This window comes from Daphnia pulicaria, chromosome 3, assembly GCF_021234035.1.
Source record: "Daphnia pulicaria isolate SC F1-1A chromosome 3, SC_F0-13Bv2, whole genome shotgun sequence".
NCBI classification, from domain to species: Eukaryota; Metazoa; Arthropoda; class Branchiopoda; order Diplostraca; family Daphniidae; genus Daphnia; species Daphnia pulicaria.
Window position 1 is genome coordinate 3783817 of NC_060915.1, and position 12749 is coordinate 3796565.

Here is a 12749-nt window from a genome sequence, read left to right on the forward strand (position 1 = left end):
TATTGAAAACAAACTATTCATCGCCAACGACATCCCGTATTCCCAAGCGGTCACCCTTCCAAGTACTAACGGGACTCGACGTAACTTAACTTCTGGGAGCTGACGAGACCAGGTGCGTTCTACGTGATATGGCCGTTGACATTCAAAAATGAAAATTTACCCTCCCAGTCCCAATGGATGAATAGAAAATCACTTCAAAGTGACAGAAATGTTTGTTCATTGAATTTGGACTGGTAACCATCGCGAATAAAAAGCGCGATCAACTTTGAAAAACTCGCAATGAAATTCATCCAGAATCATTCCTATAGATGAATTGAACCTATCCCTATGTCATTGAAATTTTTGATCTACGAATTTGGACTGGTAACCATCACGATTAAAAAACGCGATAAAATTTGACAAACTCTCAATGGAATTGATCCAGAATCATTCTTATAGATGAATTGAACCTATCTCTAAGGCATTGAAATGTTTCATCTACGAAATTGGACTGGTAACCATCGTTATTGAAAAAAAATTTCAAGAAATTTTTTATTGAAAACAAACTATTCATCGCCAACGACATCCCGTATTCCCAAGCGGTCACCCTTCCAAGTACTAACGGGACTCGACGTAACTTAACTTCTGGGAGCTGACGAGACCAGGTGCGTTCTACGTGATATGGCCGTTGACATTCAAAAATGAAAATTTACCCTCCCAGTCCCAATGGATGAATAGAAAATCACTTCAAAGTGACAGAAATGTTTGTTCATTGAATTTGGACTGGTAACCATCGCGAATAAAAAGCGCGATCAACTTTGAAAAACTCGCAATGAAATTCATCCAGAATCATTCCTATAGATGAATTGAACCTATCCCTATGTCATTGAAATTTTTGATCTACGAATTTGGACTGGTAACCATCACGATTAAAAAACGCGATAAAATTTGACAAACTCTCAATGGAATTGATCCAGAATCATTCTTATAGATGAATTGAACCTATCTCTAAGGCATTGAAATGTTTCATCTACGAAATTGGACTGGTAACCATCGTTATTGAAAAAAAATTTCAAGAAATTTTTTATTGAAAACAAACTATTCATCGCCAACGACATCCCGTATTCCCAAGCGGTCACCCTTCCAAGTACTAACGGGACTCGACGTAACTTAACTTCTGGGAGCTGACGAGACCAGGTGCGTTCTACGTGATATGGCCGTTGACATTCAAAAATGAAAATTTACCCTCCCAGTCCCAATGGATGAATAGAAAATCACTTCAAAGTGACAGAAATGTTTGTTCTTTGAATTTGGACTGGTAACCATCACAAATAAAAAGCGCGATCAACTTTGAAAAACTCGCAATGAAATTCATCCAGAATCATTCCTATAGATGAATTGAACCTATCCCTATGTCATTGAAATTTTTGATCTACGAATTTGGACTGGTAACCATCACGATTAAAAAACGCGATAAAATTTGACAAACTCTCAATGGAATTGATCCAGAATCATTCTTATAGATGAATTGAACCTATCTCTAAGGCATTGAAATGTTTCATCTACGAAATTGGACTGGTAACCATCGTGATTGAAAAAAAATGTCAAGAAATTTGTTATTGAAAACAAACTATCCATCGCCAACGACATCCCGTATTCCCAAGCGGTCACCCTTCCAAGTACTAACGGGGCTCGACGTAACTTAACTTCTGGGAGCTGACGAGACCAGGTGCGTTCTACGTGATATGGCCGTTGACATTCAAAAATGAAAATTTACCCTCCCAGTCCCAATGGATGAATAGAAAATCACTTCAAAGTGACAGAAATGTTTGTTCATTGAATTTGGACTGGTAACCATCGCGAATAAAAAGCGCGATCAACTTTGAAAAACTCGCAATGAAATTCATCCAGAATCATTCCTATAGATGAATTGAACCTATCCCTATGTCATTGAAATTTTTGATCTACGAATTTGGACTGGTAACCATCGCGATTAAAAAACGCGATAAAATTTGACAAACTCTCAATGGAATTGATCCAGAATCATTCTTATAGATGAATTGAACCTATCTCTAAGGCATTGAAATGTTTCATCTACGAAATTGGACTGGTAACCATCGTGATTGAAAAAAAATGTCAAGAAATTTGTTATTGAAAACAAACTATCCGTCGCCAACGACATCCCGTATTCCCAAGCGGTAACCCTTCCAAGTACTAACGGGACTCGACGTAACTTAACTTCTGGGAGCTGACGAGACCAGGTGCGTTCTACGTGATATGGCCGTTGACATTCAAAAATGAAAATTTACCCTCCCAGTCCCAATGGATGAATAGAAAATCACTTCAAAGTGACAGAAATGTTTGTTCATTGAATTTGGACTGGTAACCATCGCGAATAAAAAGCGCGATCAACTTTGAAAAACTCGCAATGAAATTCATCCAGAATCATTCCTATAGATGAATTGAACCTATCCCTATGTCATTGAAATTTTTGATCTACGAATTTGGACTGGTAACCATCGCGATTAAAAAACGCGATAAAATTTGACAAACTCTCAATGGAATTGATCCAGAATCATTCTTATAGATGAATTGAACCTATCTCTAAGGCATTGAAATGTTTCATCTACGAAATTGGACTGGTAACCATCGTGATTGAAAAAAAATGTCAAGAAATTTGTTATTGAAAACAAACTATCCATCGCCAACGACATCCCGTATTCCCAAGCGGTCACCCTTCCAAGTACTAACGGGACTCGACGTAACTTAACTTCTGGGAGCTGACGAGACCAGGTGCGTTCTACGTGATATGGCCGTTGACATTCAAAAATGAAAATTTACCCTCCCAGTCCCAATGGATGAATAGAAAATCACTTCAAAGTGACAGAAATGTTTGTTCATTGAATTTGGACTGGTAACCATCGCGAATAAAAAGCGCGATCAACTTTGAAAAACTCGCAATGAAATTCATCCAGAATCATTCCTATAGATGAATTGAACCTATCCCTATGTCATTGAAATTTTTGATCTACGAATTTGGACTGGTAACCATCGCGATTAAAAAACGCGATAAAATTTGACAAACTCTCAATGGAATTGATCCAGAATCATTCTTATAGATGAATTGAACCTATCTCTAAGGCATTGAAATGTTTCATCTACGAAATTGGACTGGTAACCATCGTGATTGAAAAAAAATGTCAAGAAATTTGTTATTGAAAACAAACTATCCATCGCCAACGACATCCCGTATTCCCAAGCGGTCACCCTTCCAAGTACTAACGGGACTCGACGTAACTTAACTTCTGGGAGCTGACGAGACCAGGTGCGTTCTACGTGATATGGCCGTTGACATTCAAAAATGAAAATTTACCCTCCCAGTCCCAATGGATGAATAGAAAATCACTTCAAAGTGACAGAAATGTTTGTTCATTGAATTTGGACTGGTAACCATCGCGAATAAAAAGCGCGATCAACTTTGAAAAACTCGCAATGAAATTCATCCAGAATCATTCCTATAGATGAATTGAACCTATCCCTATGTCATTGAAATTTTTGATCTACGAATTTGGACTGGTAACCATCGCGATTAAAAAACGCGATAAAATTTGACAAACTCTCAATGGAATTGATCCAGAATCATTCTTATAGATGAATTGAACCTATCTCTAAGGCATTGAAATGTTTCATCTACGAAATTGGACTGGTAACCATCGTGATTGAAAAAAAATGTCAAGAAATTTGTTATTGAAAACAAACTATCCGTCGCCAACGACATCCCGTATTCCCAAGCGGTAACCCTTCCAAGTACTAACGGGACTCGACGTAACTTAACTTCTGGGAGCTGACGAGACCAGGTGCGTTCTACGTGATATGGCCGTTGACATTCAAAAATGAAAATTTACCCTCCCAGTCCCAATGGATGAATAGAAAATCACTTCAAAGTGACAGAAATGTTTGTTCATTGAATTTGGACTGGTAACCATCGCGAATAAAAAGCGCGATCAACTTTGAAAAACTCGCAATGAAATTCATCCAGAATCATTCCTATAGATGAATTGAACCTATCCCTATGTCATTGAAATTTTTGATCTACGAATTTGGACTGGTAACCATCGCGATTAAAAAACGCGATAAAATTTGACAAACTCTCAATGGAATTGATCCAGAATCATTCTTATAGATGAATTGAACCTATCTCTAAGGCATTGAAATGTTTCATCTACGAAATTGGACTGGTAACCATCGTGATTGAAAAAAAATGTCAAGAAATTTGTTATTGAAAACAAACTATCCATCGCCAACGACATCCCGTATTCCCAAGCGGTCACCCTTCCAAGTACTAACGGGACTCGACGTAACTTAACTTCTGGGAGCTGACGAGACCAGGTGCGTTCTACGTGATATGGCCGTTGACATTCAAAAATGAAAATTTACCCTCCCAGTCCCAATGGATGAATAGAAAATCACTTCAAAGTGACAGAAATGTTTGTTCATTGAATTTGGACTGGTAACCATCGCGAATAAAAAGCGCGATCAACTTTGAAAAACTCGCAATGAAATTCATCCAGAATCATTCCTATAGATGAATTGAACCTATCCCTATGTCATTGAAATTTTTGATCTACGAATTTGGACTGGTAACCATCGCGATTAAAAAACGCGATAAAATTTGACAAACTCTCAATGGAATTGATCCAGAATCATTCTTATAGATGAATTGAACCTATCTCTAAGGCATTGAAATGTTTCATCTACGAAATTGGACTGGTAACCATCGTGATTGAAAAAAAATGTCAAGAAATTTGTTATTGAAAACAAACTATCCATCGCCAACGACATCCCGTATTCCCAAGCGGTCACCCTTCCAAGTACTAACGGGACTCGACGTAACTTAACTTCTGGGAGCTGACGAGACCAGGTGCGTTCTACGTGATATGGCCGTTGACATTCAAAAATGAAAATTTACCCTCCCAGTCCCAATGGATGAATAGAAAATCACTTCAAAGTGACAGAAATGTTTGTTCATTGAATTTGGACTGGTAACCATCGCGAATAAAAAGCGCGATCAACTTTGAAAAACTCGCAATGAAATTCATCCAGAATCATTCCTATAGATGAATTGAACCTATCCCTATGTCATTGAAATTTTTGATCTACGAATTTGGACTGGTAACCATCGCGATTAAAAAACGCGATAAAATTTGACAAACTCTCAATGGAATTGATCCAGAATCATTCTTATAGATGAATTGAACCTATCTCTAAGGCATTGAAATGTTTCATCTACGAAATTGGACTGGTAACCATCGTGATTGAAAAAAAATGTAAAGAAATTTGTTATTGAAAACAAACTATCCATCGCCAACGACATCCCGTATTCCCAAGCGGTCACCCTTCCAAGTACTAACGGGACTCGACGTAACTTAACTTCTGGGAGCTGACGAGACCAGGTGCGTTCTACGTGATATGGCCGTTGACATTCAAAAATGAAAATTTACCCTCCCAGTCCCAATGGATGAATAGAAAATCACTTCAAAGTGACAGAAATGTTTGTTCATTGAATTTGGACTGGTAACCATCGCGAATAAAAAGCGCGATCAACTTTGAAAAACTCGCAATGAAATTCATCCAGAATCATTCCTATAGATGAATTGAACCTATCCCTATGTCATTGAAATTTTTGATCTACGAATTTGGACTGGTAACCATCGCGATTAAAAAACGCGATAAAATTTGACAAACTCTCAATGGAATTGATCCAGAATCATTCTTATAGATGAATTGAACCTATCTCTAAGGCATTGAAATGTTTCATCTACGAAATTGGACTGGTAACCATCGTGATTGAAAAAAAATGTCAAGAAATTTGTTATTGAAAACAAACTATCCATCGCCAACGACATCCCGTATTCCCAAGCGGTCACCCTTCCAAGTACTAACGGGACTCGACGTAACTTAACTTCTGGGAGCTGACGAGACCAGGTGCGTTCTACGTGATATGGCCGTTGACATTCAAAAATGAAAATTTACCCTCCCAGTCCCAATGGATGAATAGAAAATCACTTCAAAGTGACAGAAATGTTTGTTCATTGAATTTGGACTGGTAACCATCGCGAATAAAAAGCGCGATCAACTTTGAAAAACTCGCAATGAAATTCATCCAGAATCATTCCTATAGATGAATTGAACCTATCCCTATGTCATTGAAATTTTTGATCTACGAATTTGGACTGGTAACCATCGCGATTAAAAAACGCGATAAAATTTGACAAACTCTCAATGGAATTGATCCAGAATCATTCTTATAGATGAATTGAACCTATCTCTAAGGCATTGAAATGTTTCATCTACGAAATTGGACTGGTAACCATCGTGATTGAAAAAAAATGTCAAGAAATTTGTTATTGAAAACAAACTATCCATCGCCAACGACATCCCGTATTCCCAAGCGGTCACCCTTCCAAGTACTAACGGGACTCGACGTAACTTAACTTCTGGGAGCTGACGAGACCAGGTGCGTTCTACGTGATATGGCCGTTGACATTCAAAAATGAAAATTTACCCTCCCAGTCCCAATGGATGAATAGAAAATCACTTCAAAGTGACAGAAATGTTTGTTCATTGAATTTGGACTGGTAACCATCGCGAATAAAAAGCGCGATCAACTTTGAAAAACTCGCAATGAAATTCATCCAGAATCATTCCTATAGATGAATTGAACCTATCCCTATGTCATTGAAATTTTTGATCTACGAATTTGGACTGGTAACCATCGCGATTAAAAAACGCGATAAAATTTGACAAACTCTCAATGGAATTGATCCAGAATCATTCTTATAGATGAATTGAACCTATCTCTAAGGCATTGAAATGTTTCATCTACGAAATTGGACTGGTAACCATCGTGATTGAAAAAAAATGTCAAGAAATTTGTTATTGAAAACAAACTATCCATCGCCAACGACATCCCGTATTCCCAAGCGGTCACCCTTCCAAGTACTAACGGGACTCGACGTAACTTAACTTCTGGGAGCTGACGAGACCAGGTGCGTTCTACGTGATATGGCCGTTGACATTCAAAAATGAAAATTTACCCTCCCAGTCCCAATGGATGAATAGAAAATCACTTCAAAGTGACAGAAATGTTTGTTCATTGAATTTGGACTGGTAACCATCGCGAATAAAAAGCGCGATCAACTTTGAAAAACTCGCAATGAAATTCATCCAGAATCATTCCTATAGATGAATTGAACCTATCCCTATGTCATTGAAATTTTTGATCTACGAATTTGGACTGGTAACCATCGCGATTAAAAAACGCGATAAAATTTGACAAACTCTCAATGGAATTGATCCAGAATCATTCTTATAGATGAATTGAACCTATCTCTAAGGCATTGAAATGTTTCATCTACGAAATTGGACTGGTAACCATCGTGATTGAAAAAAAATGTAAAGAAATTTGTTATTGAAAACAAACTATCCATCGCCAACGACATCCCGTATTCCCAAGCGGTCACCCTTCCAAGTACTAACGGGACTCGACGTAACTTAACTTCTGGGAGCTGACGAGACCAGGTGCGTTCTACGTGATATGGCCGTTGACATTCAAAAATGAAAATTTACCCTCCCAGTCCCAATGGATGAATAGAAAATCACTTCAAAGTGACAGAAATGTTTGTTCATTGAATTTGGACTGGTAACCATCGCGAATAAAAAGCGCGATCAACTTTGAAAAACTCGCAATGAAATTCATCCAGAATCATTCCTATAGATGAATTGAACCTATCCCTATGTCATTGAAATTTTTGATCTACGAATTTGGACTGGTAACCATCGCGATTAAAAAACGCGATAAAATTTGACAAACTCTCAATGGAATTGATCCAGAATCATTCTTATAGATGAATTGAACCTATCTCTAAGGCATTGAAATGTTTCATCTACGAAATTGGACTGGTAACCATCGTGATTGAAAAAAAATGTCAAGAAATTTGTTATTGAAAACAAACTATCCATCGCCAACGACATCCCGTATTCCCAAGCGGTCACCCTTCCAAGTACTAACGGGACTCGACGTAACTTAACTTCTGGGAGCTGACGAGACCAGGTGCGTTCTACGTGATATGGCCGTTGACATTCAAAAATGAAAATTTACCCTCCCAGTCCCAATGGATGAATAGAAAATCACTTCAAAGTGACAGAAATGTTTGTTCATTGAATTTGGACTGGTAACCATCGCGAATAAAAAGCGCGATCAACTTTGAAAAACTCGCAATGAAATTCATCCAGAATCATTCCTATAGATGAATTGAACCTATCCCTATGTCATTGAAATTTTTGATCTACGAATTTGGACTGGTAACCATCGCGATTAAAAAACGCGATAAAATTTGACAAACTCTCAATGGAATTGATCCAGAATCATTCTTATAGATGAATTGAACCTATCTCTAAGGCATTGAAATGTTTCATCTACGAAATTGGACTGGTAACCATCGTGATTGAAAAAAAATGTCAAGAAATTTGTTATTGAAAACAAACTATCCATCGCCAACGACATCCCGTATTCCCAAGCGGTCACCCTTCCAAGTACTAACGGGACTCGACGTAACTTAACTTCTGGGAGCTGACGAGACCAGGTGCGTTCTACGTGATATGGCCGTTGACATTCAAAAATGAAAATTTACCCTCCCAGTCCCAATGGATGAATAGAAAATCACTTCAAAGTGACAGAAATGTTTGTTCATTGAATTTGGACTGGTAACCATCGCGAATAAAAAGCGCGATCAACTTTGAAAAACTCGCAATGAAATTCATCCAGAATCATTCCTATAGATGAATTGAACCTATCCCTATGTCATTGAAATGTTTGATCTACGAATTTGGACTGGTAACCATCGCGATTAAAAAACGCGATAAAATTTGACAAACTCTCAATGGAATTGATCCAGAATCATTCTTATAGATGAATTGAACCTATCTCTAAGGCATTGAAATGTTTCATCTACGAAATTGGACTGGTAACCATCGTGATTGAAAAAAAATGTCAAGAAATTTGTTATTGAAAACAAACTATCCGTCGCCAACGACATCCCGTATTCCCAAGCGGTAACCCTTCCAAGTACTAACGGGACTCGACGTAACTTAACTTCTGGGAGCTGACGAGACCAGGTGCGTTCTACGTGATATGGCCGTTGACATTCAAAAATGAAAATTTACCCTCCCAGTCCCAATGGATGAATAGAAAATCACTTCAAAGTGACAGAAATGTTTGTTCATTGAATTTGGACTGGTAACCATCGCGAATAAAAAGCGCGATCAACTTTGAAAAACTCGCAATGAAATTCATCCAGAATCATTCCTATAGATGAATTGAACCTATCCCTATGTCATTGAAATTTTTGATCTACGAATTTGGACTGGTAACCATCGCGATTAAAAAACGCGATAAAATTTGACAAACTCTCAATGGAATTGATCCAGAATCATTCTTATAGATGAATTGAACCTATCTCTAAGGCATTGAAATGTTTCATCTACGAAATTGGACTGGTAACCATCGTGATTGAAAAAAAATGTCAAGAAATTTGTTATTGAAAACAAACTATCCGTCGCCAACGACATCCCGTATTCCCAAGCGGTAACCCTTCCAAGTACTAACGGGACTCGACGTAACTTAACTTCTGGGAGCTGACGAGACGAGGTGCGTTCTACGTGATATGGCCGTTGACATTCAAAAATGAAAATTTACCCTCCCAGTCCCAATGGATGAATAGAAAATCACTTCAAAGTGACAGAAATGTTTGTTCATTGAATTTGGACTGGTAACCATCGCGAATAAAAAGCGCGATCAACTTTGAAAAACTCGCAATGAAATTCATCCAGAATCATTCCTATAGATGAATTGAACCTATCCCTATGTCATTGAAATTTTTGATCTACGAATTTGGACTGGTAACCATCGCGATTAAAAAACGCGATAAAATTTGACAAACTCTCAATGGAATTGATCCAGAATCATTCTTATAGATGAATTGAACCTATCTCTAAGGCATTGAAATGTTTCATCTACGAAATTGGACTGGTAACCATCGTGATTGAAAAAAAATGTCAAGAAATTTGTTATTGAAAACAAACTATCCGTCGCCAACGACATCCCGTATTCCCAAGCGGTAACCCTTCCAAGTACTAACGGGACTCGACGTAACTTAACTTCTGGGAGCTGACGAGACGAGGTGCGTTCTACGTGATATGGCCGTTGACATTCAAAAATGAAAATTTACCCTCCCAGTCCCAATGGATGAATAGAAAATCACTTCAAAGTGACAGAAATGTTTGTTCATTGAATTTGGACTGGTAACCATCGCGAATAAAAAGCGCGATCAACTTTGAAAAACTCGCAATGAAATTCATCCAGAATCATTCCTATAGATGAATTGAACCTATCCCTATGTCATTGAAATTTTTGATCTACGAATTTGGACTGGTAACCATCGCGATTAAAAAACGCGATAAAATTTGACAAACTCTCAATGGAATTGATCCAGAATCATTCTTATAGATGAATTGAACCTATCTCTAAGGCATTGAAATGTTTCATCTACGAAATTGGACTGGTAACCATCGTGATTGAAAAAAAATGTCAAGAAATTTGTTATTGAAAACAAACTATCCATCGCCAACGACATCCCGTATTCCCAAGCGGTCACCCTTCCAAGTACTAACGGGACTCGACGTAACTTAACTTCTGGGAGCTGACGAGACCAGGTGCGTTCTACGTGATATGGCCGTTGACATTCAAAAATGAAAATTTACCCTCCTAGTCCCAATGGATGAATAGAAAATCACTTCAAAGTGACAGAAATGTTTGTTCATTGAATTTGGACTGGTAACCATCGCGAATAAAAAGCGCGATCAACTTTGAAAAACTCGCAATGAAATTCATCCAGAATCATTCCTATAGATGAATTGAACCTATCCCTATGTCATTGAAATTTTTGATCTACGAATTTGGACTGGTAACCATCGCGATTAAAAAACGCGATAAAATTTGACAAACTCTCAATGGAATTGATCCAGAATCATTCTTATAGATGAATTGAACCTATCTCTAAGGCATTGAAATGTTTCATCTACGAAATTGGACTGGTAACCATCGTGATTGAAAAAAAATGTCAAGAAATTTGTTATTGAAAACAAACTATCCATCGCCAACGACATCCCGTATTCCCAAGCGGTCACCCTTCCAAGTACTAACGGGACTCGACGTAACTTAACTTCTGGGAGCTGACGAGACCAGGTGCGTTCTACGTGATATGGCCGTTGACATTCAAAAATGAAAATTTACCCTCCCAGTCCCAATGGATGAATAGAAAATCACTTCAAAGTGACAGAAATGTTTGTTCATTGAATTTGGACTGGTAACCATCGCGAATAAAAAGCGCGATCAACTTTGAAAAACTCGCAATGAAATTCATCCAGAATCATTCCTATAGATGAATTGAACCTATCCCTATGTCATTGAAATTTTTGATCTACGAATTTGGACTGGTAACCATCGCGATTAAAAAACGCGATAAAATTTGACAAACTCTCAATGGAATTGATCCAGAATCATTCTTATAGATGAATTGAACCTATCTCTAAGGCATTGAAATGTTTCATCTACGAAATTGGACTGGTAACCATCGTGATTGAAAAAAAATGTCAAGAAATTTGTTATTGAAAACAAACTATCCATCGCCAACGACATCCCGTATTCCCAAGCGGTCACCCTTCCAAGTACTAACGGGACTCGACGTAACTTAACTTCTGGGAGCTGACGAGACCAGGTGCGTTCTACGTGATATGGCCGTTGACATTCAAAAATGAAAATTTACCCTCCTAGTCCCAATGGATGAATAGAAAATCACTTCAAAGTGACAGAAATGTTTGTTCATTGAATTTGGACTGGTAACCATCGCGAATAAAAAGCGCGATCAACTTTGAAAAACTCGTAATGAAATTCATCCAGAATCATTCCTATAGATGAATTGAACCTATCCCTATGTCATTGAAATTTTTGATCTACGAATTTGGACTGGTAACCATCGCGATTAAAAAACGCGATAAAATTTGACAAACTCTCAATGGAATTGATCCAGAATCATTCTTATAGATGAATTGAACCTATCTCTAAGGCATTGAAATGTTTCATCTACGAAATTGGACTGGTAACCATCGTGATTGAAAAAAAATGTCAAGAAATTTGTTATTGAAAACAAACTATCCATCGCCAACGACATCCCGTATTCCCAAGCGGTCACCCTTCCAAGTACTAACGGGACTCGACGTAACTTAACTTCTGGGAGCTGACGAGACCAGGTGCGTTCTACGTGATATGGCCGTTGACATTCAAAAATGAAAATTTACCCTCCCAGTCCCAATGGATGAATAGAAAATCACTTCAAAGTGACAGAAATGTTTGTTCATTGAATTTGGACTGGTAACCATCGCGAATAAAAAGCGCGATCAACTTTGAAAAACTCGCAATGAAATTCATCCAGAATCATTCCTATAGATGAATTGAACCTATCCCTATGTCATTGAAATTTTTGATCTACGAATTTGGACTGGTAACCATCGCGATTAAAAAACGCGATAAAATTTGACAAACTCTCAATGGAATTGATCCAGAATCATTCTTATAGATGAATTGAACCTATCTCTAAGGCATTGAAATGTTTCATCTACGAAATTGGACTGATAACCATCGTGATTGAAAA

General features: G+C 37.9%; 24 pseudogenes; all 24 read right to left on the reverse strand.

The window, feature by feature from the left end:
- Nucleotides 1-21: 21 nt before the first annotated feature.
- Nucleotides 22-140, reverse strand: LOC124332436 (annotated as a pseudogene).
- A 413-nt stretch (nucleotides 141-553) lies between these two features.
- LOC124332438 lies at nucleotides 554-672 on the reverse strand (annotated as a pseudogene).
- A 413-nt stretch (nucleotides 673-1085) lies between these two features.
- On the reverse strand, nucleotides 1086-1204 carry LOC124332440 (annotated as a pseudogene).
- Nucleotides 1205-1617: 413 nt separating this feature from the next.
- On the reverse strand, nucleotides 1618-1736 carry LOC124334872 (annotated as a pseudogene).
- A 413-nt stretch (nucleotides 1737-2149) lies between these two features.
- Nucleotides 2150-2268, reverse strand: LOC124333838 (annotated as a pseudogene).
- A 413-nt stretch (nucleotides 2269-2681) lies between these two features.
- Nucleotides 2682-2800, reverse strand: LOC124332441 (annotated as a pseudogene).
- A 413-nt stretch (nucleotides 2801-3213) lies between these two features.
- On the reverse strand, nucleotides 3214-3332 carry LOC124332442 (annotated as a pseudogene).
- Nucleotides 3333-3745: 413 nt separating this feature from the next.
- Nucleotides 3746-3864, reverse strand: LOC124333839 (annotated as a pseudogene).
- Nucleotides 3865-4277: 413 nt separating this feature from the next.
- LOC124332443 lies at nucleotides 4278-4396 on the reverse strand (annotated as a pseudogene).
- A 413-nt stretch (nucleotides 4397-4809) lies between these two features.
- LOC124332444 lies at nucleotides 4810-4928 on the reverse strand (annotated as a pseudogene).
- A 413-nt stretch (nucleotides 4929-5341) lies between these two features.
- Nucleotides 5342-5460, reverse strand: LOC124332445 (annotated as a pseudogene).
- Nucleotides 5461-5873: 413 nt separating this feature from the next.
- LOC124332446 lies at nucleotides 5874-5992 on the reverse strand (annotated as a pseudogene).
- Nucleotides 5993-6405: 413 nt separating this feature from the next.
- On the reverse strand, nucleotides 6406-6524 carry LOC124332447 (annotated as a pseudogene).
- Nucleotides 6525-6937: 413 nt separating this feature from the next.
- LOC124332448 lies at nucleotides 6938-7056 on the reverse strand (annotated as a pseudogene).
- A 413-nt stretch (nucleotides 7057-7469) lies between these two features.
- Nucleotides 7470-7588, reverse strand: LOC124332450 (annotated as a pseudogene).
- A 413-nt stretch (nucleotides 7589-8001) lies between these two features.
- LOC124332451 lies at nucleotides 8002-8120 on the reverse strand (annotated as a pseudogene).
- A 413-nt stretch (nucleotides 8121-8533) lies between these two features.
- LOC124332452 lies at nucleotides 8534-8652 on the reverse strand (annotated as a pseudogene).
- A 413-nt stretch (nucleotides 8653-9065) lies between these two features.
- On the reverse strand, nucleotides 9066-9184 carry LOC124333841 (annotated as a pseudogene).
- A 413-nt stretch (nucleotides 9185-9597) lies between these two features.
- On the reverse strand, nucleotides 9598-9716 carry LOC124330085 (annotated as a pseudogene).
- A 413-nt stretch (nucleotides 9717-10129) lies between these two features.
- LOC124330086 lies at nucleotides 10130-10248 on the reverse strand (annotated as a pseudogene).
- A 413-nt stretch (nucleotides 10249-10661) lies between these two features.
- LOC124332453 lies at nucleotides 10662-10780 on the reverse strand (annotated as a pseudogene).
- A 413-nt stretch (nucleotides 10781-11193) lies between these two features.
- LOC124332454 lies at nucleotides 11194-11312 on the reverse strand (annotated as a pseudogene).
- Nucleotides 11313-11725: 413 nt separating this feature from the next.
- LOC124332455 lies at nucleotides 11726-11844 on the reverse strand (annotated as a pseudogene).
- Nucleotides 11845-12257: 413 nt separating this feature from the next.
- On the reverse strand, nucleotides 12258-12376 carry LOC124332456 (annotated as a pseudogene).
- Between the last annotated feature and the right edge of the window lie 373 nt (nucleotides 12377-12749).